The 15972-nt window shown below is 43.0% G+C and overlaps 1 long non-coding RNA gene across 1 annotated transcript; it reads right to left on the reverse strand.

Moving 5' to 3' along the window:
* Window positions 1-2365: 2365 nt before the first annotated feature.
* Window positions 2366-15706, reverse strand: LOC116668016. The gene is made up of 3 exons (XR_004325052.1): window positions 15694-15706; window positions 10443-10447; window positions 2366-2440 (listed from the first exon to the last, which is right to left on the reverse strand). It is a non-coding gene; the product is annotated as an uncharacterized LOC116668016 (long non-coding RNA).
* Window positions 15707-15972: the final 266 nt, after the last annotated feature.

Consider the following 15972-nt stretch of genomic DNA (forward strand, 5'->3'; position numbering starts at 1 on the left):
CCATGTTATGACACTAATAACCAAGGAAAAGGAAATTAACATTGGTTGAGCACCTTCAAGTGCCAGGCATTTTATGTATACTGTCTTGTTCAGTCTTCAAAACCACTTTGTGTGTTAGATATTATTAGTCTAGCTGACAAATCATTCCCAGAAAATAAATTCAACTTGAGTAAGTGACTGGCCAAGGTCATGGTAAAGACTCTGGGTCCAGAGCCCAGGGCTCAGGGCTTCCTGTAAGGTGCTCCTTTGACGCCCCCATAGAGTCTTAATTGTGTCCCTTTATTTCCTTACATAAAGTTAAAAAGTAACCCAAAGGCGGGTAGATGAGTTTTCTGAGTCTTGACTCACTCACCTAACAAATATTGCCTCCTACTTATTCAGTGTGAATAGCAGTGCTGGAGAGGAAAAAAAAATGGAATACGACGAAACAGAATAGATCAGCGGAAAAAATCTCTGCCTTCAAGGGGCTCATGATATACAGTGGTGCACCGTGGTATGTAGGCAGATTAAATACAACATGATGTGACGCATGCATCCACTCATTCATTTGCCAGACATTTACCAAGGGTCGATCTGGAAACAGAACCAAAGCCCCTGTCTTCAAGGAGCTCACAGTCCAGTATCACACACAGGCTGAACAACAGAAACTTGCCAAGTGGGAGCATCGAGAAGGGTAAGGCTCATTATCTCAGGTGAGTCAGCAAAGTCTTCATGCCTGGGGTGATTCTGGAGACAGATTTCTTTTTAATTGCAATGTCAGCATCATGCAATATTGTGTAAGTTTGAGGTGTACAATCTGTTAACTTGATACATTGATATATTGCAATATGATTACCATGGTAGTGTTAGCTAAGACCTCTATCATGTCATATAATTATCCGGGAGATAGGTTTGGAAAGAGAAGTTCATGGCCACTAGAAGAAGAGCGTTCCAGGCCACTAGAGCAGCATACACAAAGACACCCAGGGCAGGGAAATTCCATCCTGGAGAGAAAGGGAAATCTTCCCCATAGAAGCAGCCGGAGAACCAAGCCTTGAAGTGGGACGAGGACAGACCTCACGGACAAGGTGCAGAAAGGCACCACCCGAGCAGGCAGAACAGCAGATGCAAAGCATGGATGCATCTTTGGAAGAAACTGCAATCATTCAGGCATGCCTGTGGTTCAAGATTCCTGTGGGGGAGTAGCAGCAAACAAAACTGGAAAACAAGGGTCAGAGGAAGATCACGGAGAGCCTTGAATGATTTGCCAAGAAAGCTGAGATAGTGCATATAAGCAACAGAGAGTTATGCATGTAATGTCAGTGCAAATTTAAACAACAACAACAGCAACAACAACTTAGCACAGAGCTTCACACACAGTAGCAAATGTTAGCCATGATTATTTTTAATTTTTGTCTTAGTTCAGGCTGCTACAATAAATACCATAGACTGGGTGGCTTAAACAACAGCATTTTACATGTCATAGTTTGAGGGGCTAGAAGTCTGGGATCAGGTTACCAGCATGGTCAGGCGCTGCTGAGAGCCCTCTCCCTGGCTTCCAGATGGCCACCTTCTTGTTGTAGCCTCACATGAAAGAGAGAGACAGAAACAGACAGACAGAGAGACAGCTCTCCAGTCTCTTCTTATAAGGGCACTAACCCCATCGTGGGGGATCCACTCTTAAGACCTTGTCTCAACCTAATTACCTCCTAAAGGTCCCACCTCCAAATACCATCACACTGAGGATTAGGACTTCAAGATATGAATTTGGGAGAACACAAACGTTCAGTCCATATAAATTATCATTGTAAAAAGGTGGTATAAGAAGGAAATAATATGGTCACATTAGCAGCTTAGAAAGCTAACCCCAGCAGGCACTTGGGAGTCATCAGTGAAGGGTTCTCTCCACCACCGGCGGGACCTATGCGTGTTGGCCGGTTAGATCTGGGTTCCTCTCTGTTTCCACAGCCCCTCTGCTTCCCTCTCTCACCACACTTAGTACGTGTTAGATTATTAATTCCCTGAGGACAGTGATTATACTGATCTCCATGTCCATAGCATTGTCTGCCAGAGGGGGTATATTAAAAATATTTAGATGCATGAGACTCCACATTCCGTCGTGGCACTGCAGGTGGACTGCCCTCCTCTTAGTCCCCACTCCTCCCTCCATATTCCACATTCAAGTGCCCAAGCCTTGCAGCCTGATCTGGCCCTAGGCTTAGGAAGTCATGTTTCCAAAGTCCCTACTCAGACCATGGGTGTTAAGAATAATGTCTTCCCCACACCCTCTCACTTTCCAGAACCATCCACATCCGTGTTTCCAGTTTCTTTGCACTTGCCTTGAAATTGATGACAAATGAATTTTGCAAGCCCATCTAGGAAATTACCTCAGCATCCAACTCATTTCCTGGGGCCGTTTACATTCTTAAATGTATGGAGAAGGTTGAAGTGCTTTTTCTTTCTGAATTCCCTGGACCACTGGTAAACCCCTTTCACCCTTATAAATGGACAGGAGATGATGTCACAGCACAGTAAAAGCTCTCATGGCTTTAGCCTTCCCTGCGTGGTTCAGGACTGACTCAGATGTCTCTGACCTTGGCTCCCTCTCAGAGACTATGTCAGATCACGGGGACTTGTCTCAGACCTTCTGCCACTTGAGGCAATGGATGATCAGAGAGCTCTTGGATGAAAACATTGACTTTCAACATCACACTGTTAGGCTGCACATCCCACTGACTCATCCTGCACGGACTAGCCCACTTAGCCATTCATTAATTCAAGCAACCTTGATAGAGCTCTTACAGTGGTCAAGGCTGTGCTGGATTCTGAAGTCGCAGAAGTGAGCAAGGCACATACCCTCCCCTGGAGGAGACAGACCATTATGCCAAGATGCAACAACCGTGACTATGAGTTGCTCACTCATATCAATGAGTTTGCAGGGTAAGTAGATAAGGAATATGCATATCCACATGGCTATGATGCAAGTAATATAATATTGAGGGTAGCAAGGACTTTAAGAAATATATGTATGTATTTTAAATAATTATATATCTACTATATATGCATATATTATATATACTATGTATACCTATATGGGTATGCATACTTACCAATATCTAGCCTATACACAGTCTGTATATTTCCTATATCTATATTATATTGTTTTTCATCTGTATATATTTACTACAGTGTTTACTATGAGCCAGCTGCTTTTTCAATGTTCTCATAAATTAACTCATTTGAGTCTCGTACTAGCTCCATGAAATATGCACTATTATCATCACCCACATTTTACAGATAAGGAAACTAAATCTTAGACATTTTAAGTAATGTGCTCATAATCTACTAAGTTCTTGAGCAAGGATTTGAATCAGGCAGAATACTTCCAGAGGCCATGTTATTAAACCGCATGCTATAAACTGTGAAGGAGGTAAATAATAGAATTCTTCCCAGCTGAGGTGGCTGTATTTGCATATGGACTTTGAGGCAGGGGAGGTGTTCGTGAACAAATCCTTTGAGGTGGAACTCTGTAGGCCACCCTTAAAGAATGGCAAATGACTGAATTTGGTTGGAACATAAGAAGATGATGCCCGTCTTTGGCTCTGCACAAGGCCGTGCAGGAAGAGGGGTCTCATTCTGGCAGGTAGCCAGAAAGCCATTAGGTAGAGGGTGCAGGGACACAGATGGTGGCTGGCTTCCTGCCAGCAAGGATGTACAGGAGGGGAGCAGAGCCTTTTGGGGGCCCAGCTTGGCCTATCTGAATAGTCTAGCCTGCTGGCCCATCTTGGTGGTAAAGGATTTGTGCTCTGGGATTCCACTAGGTTGACTTTTTAGCACAACAGCACCAGATCCTGAGTGGTACTCTTTCTTGCCTGAAGGGACCACCAGTGTCCACAGCTGAAAATAGAGGCACTAAGGATCTGCCCAGTTGTCTGCTTCTGTGAATTAACCCACCCCAAACTTGAGAGTGTACAACAGCAATCCTTTTATTGTGCTTCCAGATTCTGTGGGTCAGGAATCTGGAAAGGGCGTGGTGGTCACTTCTGCTCTCTGCTCCTCCATGTCGGGGGCCTGAGCTGGAGGACTCTAGGCTGGGTGACTCTACAGGTGGGAGCAGGGGTCATCTGAAGACACCTTTACTCACGTATCTGGGATTGATGATGACAGTTGGTGACAACCTCTGAAGCTGTCAGTTGGAACACGTATGGGAAGCCTCTCCATGCAGCTGCCTGTGCTTCCTCACAGCATGGCAGGTGGTTCTAAGAGCTACCAGTGCAATGGAATCAAATGGAAGCTGTATTGCCTTGGATGACCTGGTCTCTGCAGTCACATAGAGTCACTGCTAGTTTAGTCACAAGCCCATCCAGATTTAAGGGGAAGAAACTAGACTCCCACAGTTAAAATCATGAATGTCAAGGTTATATTGTAAGAAGAGCCTATGGGATGGGAGAGATTGCTGTGGCCATCTTTGGAAAATCCAATCTCCCATAGACCCTCAGATTCAGAATTCAGAGAACTGTCAGCAGTTAAACCCAACCACTTCACTATGGAGTTTACTGGGGTGGGGTAGGGAGCCAGTTCAGCAAAAAGGCATCATCATTAGCCCCATCCAATTTCCAAAGTCATTTGACCACCGAACCCCTTTCCTACAAGATTCTTAAGAGACAGGTGTCCCTCAAGCCTACTTTTAAATACAGTAATCTAAGATTATTCATCCAAGATGTGACCTCAGCATGAAGCCCTGCCCAAGCCCCCTCCTCAGGACTTTTGCACCAGCTCTTTCCTCTGCTTTTAACACTCTTCTCTCAGATCTGTAAGGTTGACTTTCTCTCCATTCAGGACTCAATTCCATCATCACCTTTTTGGAGAAAACTTTCCAGGTTACCCAAGCCCATGTCCACTCTTTCCAGCACATTATCTGGTATTTCCCACTGTCTGAAATGATCTTGTTTACTTGTTTATTTCTGTATCTTCTCCCCACCTCACCCATTCTGCATGGTAAGTCCCATTAAAGCCTACCCCTCGCTCTTTCTGTTCCCTGGCGCCTGGCCCAGTGCCTGGGTACACATCTATTAAACAGTCATTGAATGAGTAAGTGGAAGACAGTGCTATACCCAGAAATCTTTTTGTTTCTTATTTGTGGGATTTGGGAAAAGGAGAATAAAGAACTTCTACATATATCTTAATGAAATGTAACCTTCCTTTCTTTTGTCTCTCCACTCTCTGAATCTCCTCCTAAATTTTCTCCTTAAAAAAAAAGTAAAGTATGATGCCTAAAAGAAGACTGTGAATGATTTTGCAAAAATCTAGAAAAGCAGAATATAATGACTACTTCTTGAATCGCCCTACACAGAATTCCAGGTGGATTCAATATATTCCATTATAAATTCCTTCCTATGGAATTCTTTTCAAGTGTAGCTAAAAATATAGAAGAATATATAATAAAATATATTAGGTAATTCATTTATATATAAAATATTTACATTTATGTATTTTATATATAAATATATTATAACATATTTATTACATTTATATTTTATTTAAAATTTTAATATTTATAATATTTTATATAGTATAAAATTCTACCATATAAATATTTTATTTATGTAACACGTAAAATACAAATACATATTACCAATGTAATGAGCAACTTGAAAACCATTTTGATCTTTCTTTTAAGTGTCTGATCTTTCTTAAAGATTTCATTCCTAAATGGGGGGGGGGGGGGAGCTAATTTCCATCACAGTGATACAGAAGTGCCTATCAAAGAAAGTACTAGAAATATCAAAAGCATTAAAAATAGCTCACTTGAGTCAAACAAAGCCGTGGTTTGAAAACCCTCAAACATGAACAAAATGGGAAGTCAAAGAGATATAGCAGAATTTGATCTTCATGTAGGGTAACTCAATCTTCTTTATTCTCCCAAGAGAGGATCAACAAAGATGGCCAGCCTCCCTGAAGTAGATTTCAACCTACAAGGACTTTTTCATCCAAGATCCTTGGAAACGATGACCCTCAGGGAAGGGGAGCTCTTTGCTCTTCCGTGGAACATCCTCCGAGTCCCATCCGCCCACCCCGTCCCGTTCCCCTCCCCCACCCCGCCCTGTCCACTAATGACTCAGCGGCGCTCCTTAGCCACCTGCCGGGGCACAGGCTTAGGCACATCAAATCTGCCCCAGGACTTCTCACAGGAGTCAAATTATACTCACCCACACAACAGAAAGGAGGTCTGCTAGAAATCTTTAAAAACCGGGTGCTTAATTTATATGAGACGGCGTCTAGACATTTATTTTCTGGAAATATTTAACTTGGATAAGACATGTGGCCCCCAAGATGAATGCAGGATTGAAATAGCTCACTTGAAAATTTGTGCAAGGAAACGTCTGGTGGAGTGCAATGAGGTTAAACATCAACATACTTTCCTAGGTTGGAAAGGTCATTCTGTTTGCCGTGTGCTCTCAGGGCCCTGCCTCTGAATGCTCCCGGTATTATGTTAGAAATATAGAGTAAGGTGATAATTGCTTTTGCCATGCCTACTTTTCTGTACTTATATATGCATTTTCATGACTCTATCTGTGAATACTACCACTTCGATGATCACTGGGGGAGAAATGCTAGAGATAGAAATTCTGGAGATTGTATACAATGGGAGCTTTATTTGGCTTTGAATTAGAAGGTTTTGCTTCAATATCCCAGACCATAGGGGCTGGCAGATTTTTCTGTGAAGGACCAAACAGTAAATATTTTAGGATTTAGGGGCCATTCAGTGTGTCATCACTACTCAACTTTGCCACTGTAGTCTGACGGCAGCCAAGGACAGTACACACACTAGTGGATAGACTGCGTTCTGATAAACTTGGTTCACAAAAGTAGGCATTGGGACTCCTGTCTTAAACCAGCAGCCTTCAGATTGTTTTAACAGTGACTCATAATAAGAAATGAAATTTACACCATCACCCAAAACAAACATACATTTATGCATCTGTGTCTATCTGTGCGTGTCTGTGTATGTGTATTCAGAAAACAACACCTACTTTTATAATGCACATACACTGATATTTTCTACTGTATCCAATCGGATTCTAAAAATCGCTTTTTACATGCTGGTGGGGCACCATCTAAGTTGATTTTCAAGACCCACTAAAGGGTCATGACCCTCAGTTCACAGAACACTTTACCAGGCTAACTCTCCACTTGTGTGCAAATAGCCAGAAGCAGACAAAGCATCAGTGTCCCTCTGGTGATGAATGAGACTGCCTACCCTTCATCCAAAGCCTCCGCTGCTGGCGTGGGTTTTCCCATCTCTTGAATCTGATAAAGTTGTGACCCAATAACGAGGGCGATCACGCATTGCTGAGAATGCATACAAATGCTCTGGGTAAAAGCCACAGGACAGGAAGCTGGATGCCGTATCTTTTTCAAAGCGGAATAGGGAAACAAAATCTTTTCTCTTTGAGTGAGTCTAGCAGAGCTGGCAGAGTCCTTTCTTTAAATGTAAATGGAGTCCCAGTGGGCAAGGAAGCAAGGAGGAAGAACCTTTCCGATATAACAGACCAAGCCCCAGAGTAAGAATCAGACACCTCAGTCCTAACCCTGGCCATGGCCACTATGTAGCTGATGGTCTGGGCAGCTCAGTCCTCTCTCTGAGCCTCTGTTTCCCACCCTGCTAGCTGGGAGACTTGAAGCAAGATGCTGTGCCTCCCTGAGCCTCAGATACCTCAACTGTAAAGTAACGTTGGCTCCCTCAGAAGATTGTGATGAGGATTAAATAATTAATGATGCATGTAAAGTACTCAAGACAAGCCTAGCCCAAAGTCAGTGCTTGATAAATACACTTGCTACGAGCACGTAGTAGTTCAGATGCAGTGCTCTTGCTGCTAGACTCATAATACGTGATAGATAATACCTGTTACCGTTCCACCCGTCCCTTTATTCTGAAAAGTTTCAGAGACATTTCAACAGAAAAGTTAATAATCCAGTTAACTCCTATTTTTTTCTATGCAGGTTTACCAACTGTTACTATTTCACCACATTTGCTCTCTCTCTCTCTGTCTCACACACACACACTTTCCTGATCAATCTCTCTCTGTACATTTAACATAACTTGCCAACATCAAAACACTATGTCTCTAAATAACTCGTTATGCATCTCTTACCTCTTATAATTATGGTATCACTAAGATGCCCCCCAATTTAATGTTTAACATTATCTAACACATGCTCATATTCAGAGTTTCCCAATAATGTCTTTATAGCTGTTTTTTCTTTTTCCCAATCCAGAATCCAACTTTCCTTCTTTTGTGACACTGACATTTTCAGAGTCCAGGACAGTTATGTGTGTTTGGGTTAGAACAGATGAGTAAATATTTTTGTGTGTGTGGAAACTTTTGTGGAAACCAGGATTCTCACTGTAAAAGATGGGAGATAGAAATACGAATAAAAGCTGAGTAAGAACCCAATGGTACTGGATTTGAACTAGGGAAACCAGACTTCATTTTAGTCGGGGTTCTCCAGAGAAACAGAACCAATGGTATGTGTATATCTAGAGAAAAGCAGATTTGTTTAAGGAATTGGGTCACACAGTTATGGAGGCTAGCAAGTCCAAAATCTATAGAGTGGGCCAGCAGACTAGAGACCCAGAGAAGAGTCAGTGTTGTGGTTCAAGTCAAAAGGCTATCTGCTGTAGAATTCCCTCTTGTTCAGAGGAAATTAGTCTTTTTTCTAGTCAGGCCTTCAACTGATTTGATGAGGCCCACCCACCTTATGGAAGGCAATTATAAATAAGTTCAAAGTCAGCTTATTTAATTGTTAACCTCATCCAAAAACATCCTTGCAGAAACATCCAGAATAATGTGTGCCCAGCCAAGCTGACATATAAAATTAACCGTCACAAACTTCAATAGAGGTAGAGACATTTCTGTTGTGTAGATACACACACATATGCATTTATTTATTTTAGCTCTGTACTGAAAGGGCCCAAAAGCAATGTTATCCCAGTAATACAGAGCACACATAATGTCAAATCTTGGCTTCTAAATATCATTCTCTACTAAAAAGAACCGGTGCTTCTTGGAGAAACAGCTGATTCTGACTCTGGGGCAAGAAAACTACAAGGTAAGTTTGGAACATTTTGTGCCAGAGAATGAGGAAGCACTCAAAGTTCACTGGAGACATATCAAAAGAACAAACATTGGTTGAAAGGAATTCCCACTGGTCAAATCAATGGGGGAATCAAAATAAATAATGATGATAATGATTTACAGCACACTCAACAACAATAAAAGAGAAGAACCTATAAGACCATGATAATACAATAAAAGTAAAAAGTTGCACTGGGGCAGGGAGGAAGCTATTATTTGGAATACTTGATACTAGAAGGAGGAAACATTTTGGCTGACTTCATTAGAATGCTGAAACCAATCCTTGGACATAAATAAACAGGATACTTGCTATGGGGAAACTTCCCTGATATTGGTTGGGGGAGGGGGAAGGTGTGGGGAGAGGGTAATAGTTATTGAAGTTATTAAAGAATGGTTGAAACAAATTGAAATGATGATGCAGGTGGTGATAGTAACTGTTGCTTACAGAGTGAATACCAAGGGTTAGACATAGTACCAGTCCACTAGCCCTTTTATACACTTTATGTATTCCTCCCAATGTCACTCTAAGAAAGCTAATAGTGACCCCAGCTCAGAGGGTCAGGTGGGGCTCCCAAAGCCTCACTGCTTCTAAATAGCAGAGCTGGGATTTGACCTAGACCTGTGGGCGCCAGTGTCCCTGCTCGTGTCCCTAGCACACACTTGCCTGTGGTCTGAATGTGTGGGGGTAGGTAACCAGGAGCAGATTCCAGCTCTGCCTCTTTGTGACCTTGGATAAACTACTCCTCATCTCGGAACCTCAGTTTCTTCAGGTGTTTCTCAAAACCTCAGCACCTCTTGCTCTCCGGGTCCTCTCCCCCTTTTCTCTGACCCACATCCCTGCCCCACCAGAGTAGCAGGACCTTCCTAATGAAAATCATTTTATCTCTTCCCCACCTGCCCAGCAGTTTACTTTACCCCCATACACACACACACACACACACACACAAAGGCAGGGCCAGGAGAAGAAGGATTGGACACTGCAGAAAGGGCATCTTCTCTTCCATCGCTGTCTCCAGAGCTTTAATGAGGAGCACATGGGATAAGGTTAGGGCAGTGGCTCTGGGTTACTCAGCTGTTGGCTTGCTTTATAAAATAGCCCGAACACACAGAACAGTTCAAAGACTAACAGAACAAACACACTGAACCCACCGCCTGGATCTAACAATGTTAACGTTTTGCCATATTTGCTTCAGATTTTTTTTTAATTAAAACATTTAGCAGAAGGTTCAGTAGAAGTCCTCTTTGCAAACTTCCCTGAGCTCAGTTGCCACCCTCCTCCCCAGAAGTCATTATTATCATGCAGTGGCGTGTATTCTTCCTGACCAGATCTTTATGGCACATAAAGACAGCTCACTTTAAACACGCAGGGTTGATTTACATGTTTTTGAAACGTGCATAAGTGATATCATCTTGTCTGCCTTTCTGCAACTGGCACGTATCTATTTAACAGTAGGTGTCTGCAATTCATCCCCGTCACAGAGTGGAGCTCTGCTGTACCCCTGCAGCTGCTGTTTCATATTTCTTTTACAGATGCCCGGTTTATTGATCCATTCTCCTATTAATGTGCTCTTAGATGGCTTCCAATATTTCAGGATTATCTAAAATGCTGAAATCATTTTTGTGCATCTCCTTCTGCACATATGCAAGAGTTTCTCTCAGGTTTTTACTTCATGCAGGAAGCCCTGGTTCCAAGGGCATGCTCACAGTCACCTCTTTAGGTATTACCAGCTGCTTCCCAAACTGATTTTTACCAATTTCTAGCACCACTAGCGTGATAGGCTGGTTCCCAGGTCTCCTTATCCTCATCAGGCCTTGGTATTCTCTGCTACTTTTGCCAATCCAATGGATAGGAAATGTATCTCACTGTTCTCATGTGAATTGCCCCCTGACCAGTAATGCCAAACATGTTTTCATGTGATTATTGGCTATTTGAAAGGCCTGTTCACAATCGGTCAATTTTTCCACTAAGTTGTCATCTTCTTATGAACTTGTTTGAATTATTTTATATATCCGGGATAATAATTTTTTTAAACTTGAATGTGTTGTAAATACTGGGACAAGCTTTGTAAACTTCAAAGCAGCATGAAAAAAAACCATTAGCTTTTATTACTGTTCACTTTACTCTTACATATGTCTTATCACCAGAACCCCCAGAGGACAGAGAACATGGCTTCCTTATGTTTATTTATCCAGAGTGAGTGTTAATAGGAAGCAGCCTGGAATTATGGGGGGAAATTATGGCTTTAAAAATAGAAATGGAGTTAATGCTGCGTCTGCCGCTCAGTAGCTATGTATACCTGCTCAAGCCACTGAATCTCTCTGAGTTTCTGTTTCTTTTGTTCTAAAAGGGGAAAGATCTCACCCAAGGTTGTTGTCAAGAACCATCTAAGATAAGTTCGAGATTTGCAGACACTAACTACTGTATATAAACTAGATAAATAACAAGTTTCTACTGTACAGCCCAGGAAACTATATTCAATATCTTGTAGTAACCTGTAATGAAAAAGAATATGAAAATGAATATAGGTATGTATATATATGACTGAAACATTATGCTGCACACAAGAAATTGACACAACATTGTAAACTGACTATACTTCAATAAAAATAAAATAAATAAATAAAAAGAAAGAAAGAATCACCTAACATAATGCATGCATGTAAAAGCGCTAGTGTGGTGTATGCTAGATCTCAGTAGATATTAGTTGAAGAGAAATCCTGGTACGTTTTTGTTGGTGGTGAATGTAACTCTTCAAAGACTGAGCAATCATAGCCTCAATTCAGTGACTATTTCTTATGTGCTAGACACTACATAAACTGCTACCCTCCATTGTATTTTTATCCCTTTTACAGATAAAGTATGCCAGACTGAGAAAGATGAATTAATTTGGACAGTTTTACAGCTAATTAATAGTGGTACTAAGTGGCAAACACGGATCTATCTTATTCTTGTCCTGAAATGTACTCATTCTTCCAACAACATTTATGGACTGTGTACTATGTGCCGGGGACTCCACTGGGCAATGGGCTACATTTGTTAAGAGCTCTTTCAAGGAGCGACACGTTTTACTAAAGGATCAAAACAGAAAGCAAACAGGCAAATAAAGATGTGCCCTATGATATGTTATGAGAGCAACACACAGCGAGGAGACTATGGCAAAGAGCTCGGAGGTTCTCTTTCAGGGAGGTGGTCAAAGGAGGCTTCTCCAAGGAGATGACATCGAAGCCAAAAGAAAATAGATGAGAAAGAGTAAGCTGGCCATTTGAAAAGTAATCGCATATCAAGCAGAAGCAACGATAGTCAAATCCAATTCCAATCAATCTCATCAAGGAAATTGAAACTATTTTTTGATTCCATATCCCGGACTTGTGGCTCCTGCTCACTCCATCTGGCCTAACCCATGGCAAAGAAGAAAAGAGTACGAGCTCCAAGCAGCTGGGAAATCCATCGCTCTGTCCTGAGCCCAGATCCCCTCCAGCTAGGCAGCCGCCACCTGGACATCTTCCAGATGCAGGCCTCCCTCCTCCTACCAACTTCCCTTCCACGTCACTGTTCCACCTCCCAGGCCCCAAGCCTGTGAACTTGGCCAGAGCGGTTTGGCTTTGTTTCCCAGGTCAGTACTTTTCACCCTAGCGCTCCCCACACTGTCCACAGGGTGGGCATTTGCAGACTGGCCCGTACGTGCATGAGCTGAGAACCCTGGAGGATTGATTCAAACCTGGAAGGGTGCCAGGTTTTCATTAAACCCCCTTGTAAACCCACACTGCAGTTGGACAGAGCCACATCTGCCGAGAAGCCATCTGTGATTTGTATCGTTGTGCTCCAACAAAACGCCAGCAGTGTGAAAAGCTCTCCCCTTGCTCCGCAGTGAACTGGAAAAGTAACATGAGTAATCACTTCTGCAGGTTCCATAATGACCTAATGGGCATTGGCTTAAGAATCAAACCACGGCTGATGGTCCCTGCCAGCAATCTGGGTGGATCCAAGTTGTCCTAAAACTTACAGGTCATCACTCATGCCTGCCTCTCTACCTAAGAGAATATAGATAAAGAATTTGCACACTGTGATGCAGGGAGGAAAAAGTAACTAACATTTAATAAGTGTCTGCTAAGTACCAAGCACTTTACAACCATGACAACCTTCCAGAGCAGACATTTGTATACTCATGTTACAAATGAAGACACTGAGGTCAGAGATGTTAGATGACTTACTCAAAGTTGTGCAGATGAATGACATGGCTGAAAGCTGAACCCACTTCTCACGAACTCCAAAGTCGGTGAGCTTTCCACCACCCCCAGAAAATAAAGCACTAAGCATGGCATGCAAACCAAGTGTTTGGTAGCTTGTTTTGATTTTTTCTCAGACTGAAATTCAAAAGGTCATTAACAATTAAATAAGGTAAGACAGGTCGGATATCTTCCACCTACAGTGGCCTGGATCTAAGTAAAACCACTCAGTAATGGAACTTGTGAGTGAGTAACTTAAATCCACGATGCTCATTTTGAATTGGATGAACTAAAAGGAGCTCCACTTCCCTGCTTCTTTCTTCCTCTTCTCTGAAGCTCAACCCACCCTGCCCTGCCAAAAAAAAAAAAAAAAAAGATACAGCCTGTTCCTGATGCCTGAGCTCACATCCAAAAATAGAAACATCCAGCTGGTGTCTATTTCACAAAGAGCATCTTCCAAAAGTTGGGATCATCCGCGTTAGTGGGTGTGAACTTTTGGTAGTCTCTATAGTCTCAAAGCTAAAGTCCCTTTTCTTGTGAATCTGCAGGTATGCAGTTATTCAGGACCTCCCTGAAGCTACCCAGAACAAAGGGACGGGCTCCTGCAAGAAGGAGTCTAGAGGAAGCAACAGCTTCCATCATACGTAGGCTTGCAGGCTCAGAAGCAAGGAGTAGCAGAAAAAGAGCCTGTGCTTAAGCTGAGGTTTGAATCTTGGCTTGGACACCCCATCCTTGTGTGATCTCAGACAAATGTCTACCTTTCTGAGCATCCTTAGGTGACAGATAGGTCTAACAACACTTGCCGCACAAGGTGACTGAGGAATTCAGAAGACAATCCATCCAGACACAGGCACAGGGCAGGTTTTAATAAAAGCTAATTGGCTTTCCTGACCTTCCACATTTATCTCATATTTGGCTGAAGCTTCAAAGAAAGACTCCAAAAAATGTAAAAGAGTCAATAATTTTCTTTTGGAAAGAGAGTTTCTGATATTTCAGATATTGTTGGGTCGTCCAAAAGTTTAACTCTCAGCAGCTTTTCCTCTTCCCTAGTATAAACACCTAGAAATAATTTCCTGATCTCTGTCCCACAGAAACCAAAAAGCACCTGGACAAAAAGAATCAAATCACGTTGGAATCGCTGCGTGGAGCTCACCCTTCTTCCCCAGACTGCCAGGTTAGCCAAAGGTTTAGCTTTCTTTTTACAAAAGGGAGATGGGGGGAGAAAAAGTGCTGACAATAAAGGAAAACTGCTGCCATGGGAGAGTTTCAGGCTTGACTAAGATTCACGAAACAGAATCATTTTGTACGTTTCCATAGTGTAATCCGTACAAAGAGAAGCCAGCTGAGTTTCAGGCGCTCTCGCTTGAGCAAACTGCCCCACGCCTCTGAACTTCAGTTTCCTCCGCTCTGAAGTGCAGACTGGCGATGATAATAACTACCTTGCAGGATGGTTAAGGGAATTACAGATTAAATTCATCCAGCTACTAGGCTCAGTGCCTAGCAGAGAGCAGGTGCTTAATAAACGGTGGGTTTTACTGCTCACAAAACGCTTTCGATAGCCACAACCACCCTGGACGGTAAGAATCACTGATCCCGTTTTTTTAAGATGAGGAAATGGAGACTCAGAAAAAAAAAAAAAAAAAAAAAAAAAAGTCTGCTCGAGATCCCACAGCCTCTGGCTTTGCACTGAGAGGATCGGCTCGCAGATTTTTTTGGCTGCAAATCCTGTTTTCCTTTCTTTCCAGCACACCCGCGCATGCGCGCACACACATGCTGCCACGTCTGTTCCCCCGGCAGAGAGGGGAAGGAGATTTTAAGTGCGTTTCATCTCCATCTGAGCTGCTTCCTCTCCTCTGGCTCATTTGTTCCATCTCCCAAGGCCCGGCTGAGGCCTCCACTGCACTGCCAACCTCCCCTACCCACCTCTGCCGCCAACCGAGGCTCCCACACAGCCAAAAAGGCATTCGAGAAACCACATCCCCCTCTCCTCCCCACCGCGAGCCTTTGAAGTGAGCCTGTCATCTGACCGGTACCTACTCAGGCTACAAATCCCAGACTCCTTTCCTACCTGGAGCCCCGGGTTCCCCCGTGGCTCGGTGCAGACGCAAGCTATGTCTGCCTTATTTTTCACCGGGCTTAATTTCTCTCCAGCCTGAGAGGACTAAGTACCTCCTCTGTGCCAGACACTAGGCTTGGCCCTGGGAAGAGAGAAATGAGTAAAACACAGGTCCTGCCTTCAAAGAACCCATGGAATAGGACAGAATCCAACTTAGTTTAATAAATAGTCACCGAGTACCTATCAAAGCCGGAGCCTGTAGGAGTACAAAGATACATAGACGTCGGTCACCGGAAGAGCTCACAATCACTGCAACCTGCTAATGAGCACACGGGGACCTGCCAGCTCTCCGGTGCCTGCTCTGGCCCCCATCCTGTGCTTTATACACATCCTCTCCAGGCCTCGAAATAAAATAACCTTCTGAGATAGATGTTTGAAAGGGCAGAAAAGCCCCTCTGTCCAAAACCAATCATGATGATGAGGATTCTAGAATCTGGGTCTGCTTTTTGTCTCAGAAGTTGCTGGGGTTTTGGCAGGGTTGTGGCAGATTCGTTGTTGCTATTATTACCT

Source organism: Camelus ferus, chromosome 13 (genome assembly GCF_009834535.1).
Source record: "Camelus ferus isolate YT-003-E chromosome 13, BCGSAC_Cfer_1.0, whole genome shotgun sequence".
Taxonomy (NCBI): Eukaryota; Metazoa; Chordata; class Mammalia; order Artiodactyla; family Camelidae; genus Camelus; species Camelus ferus.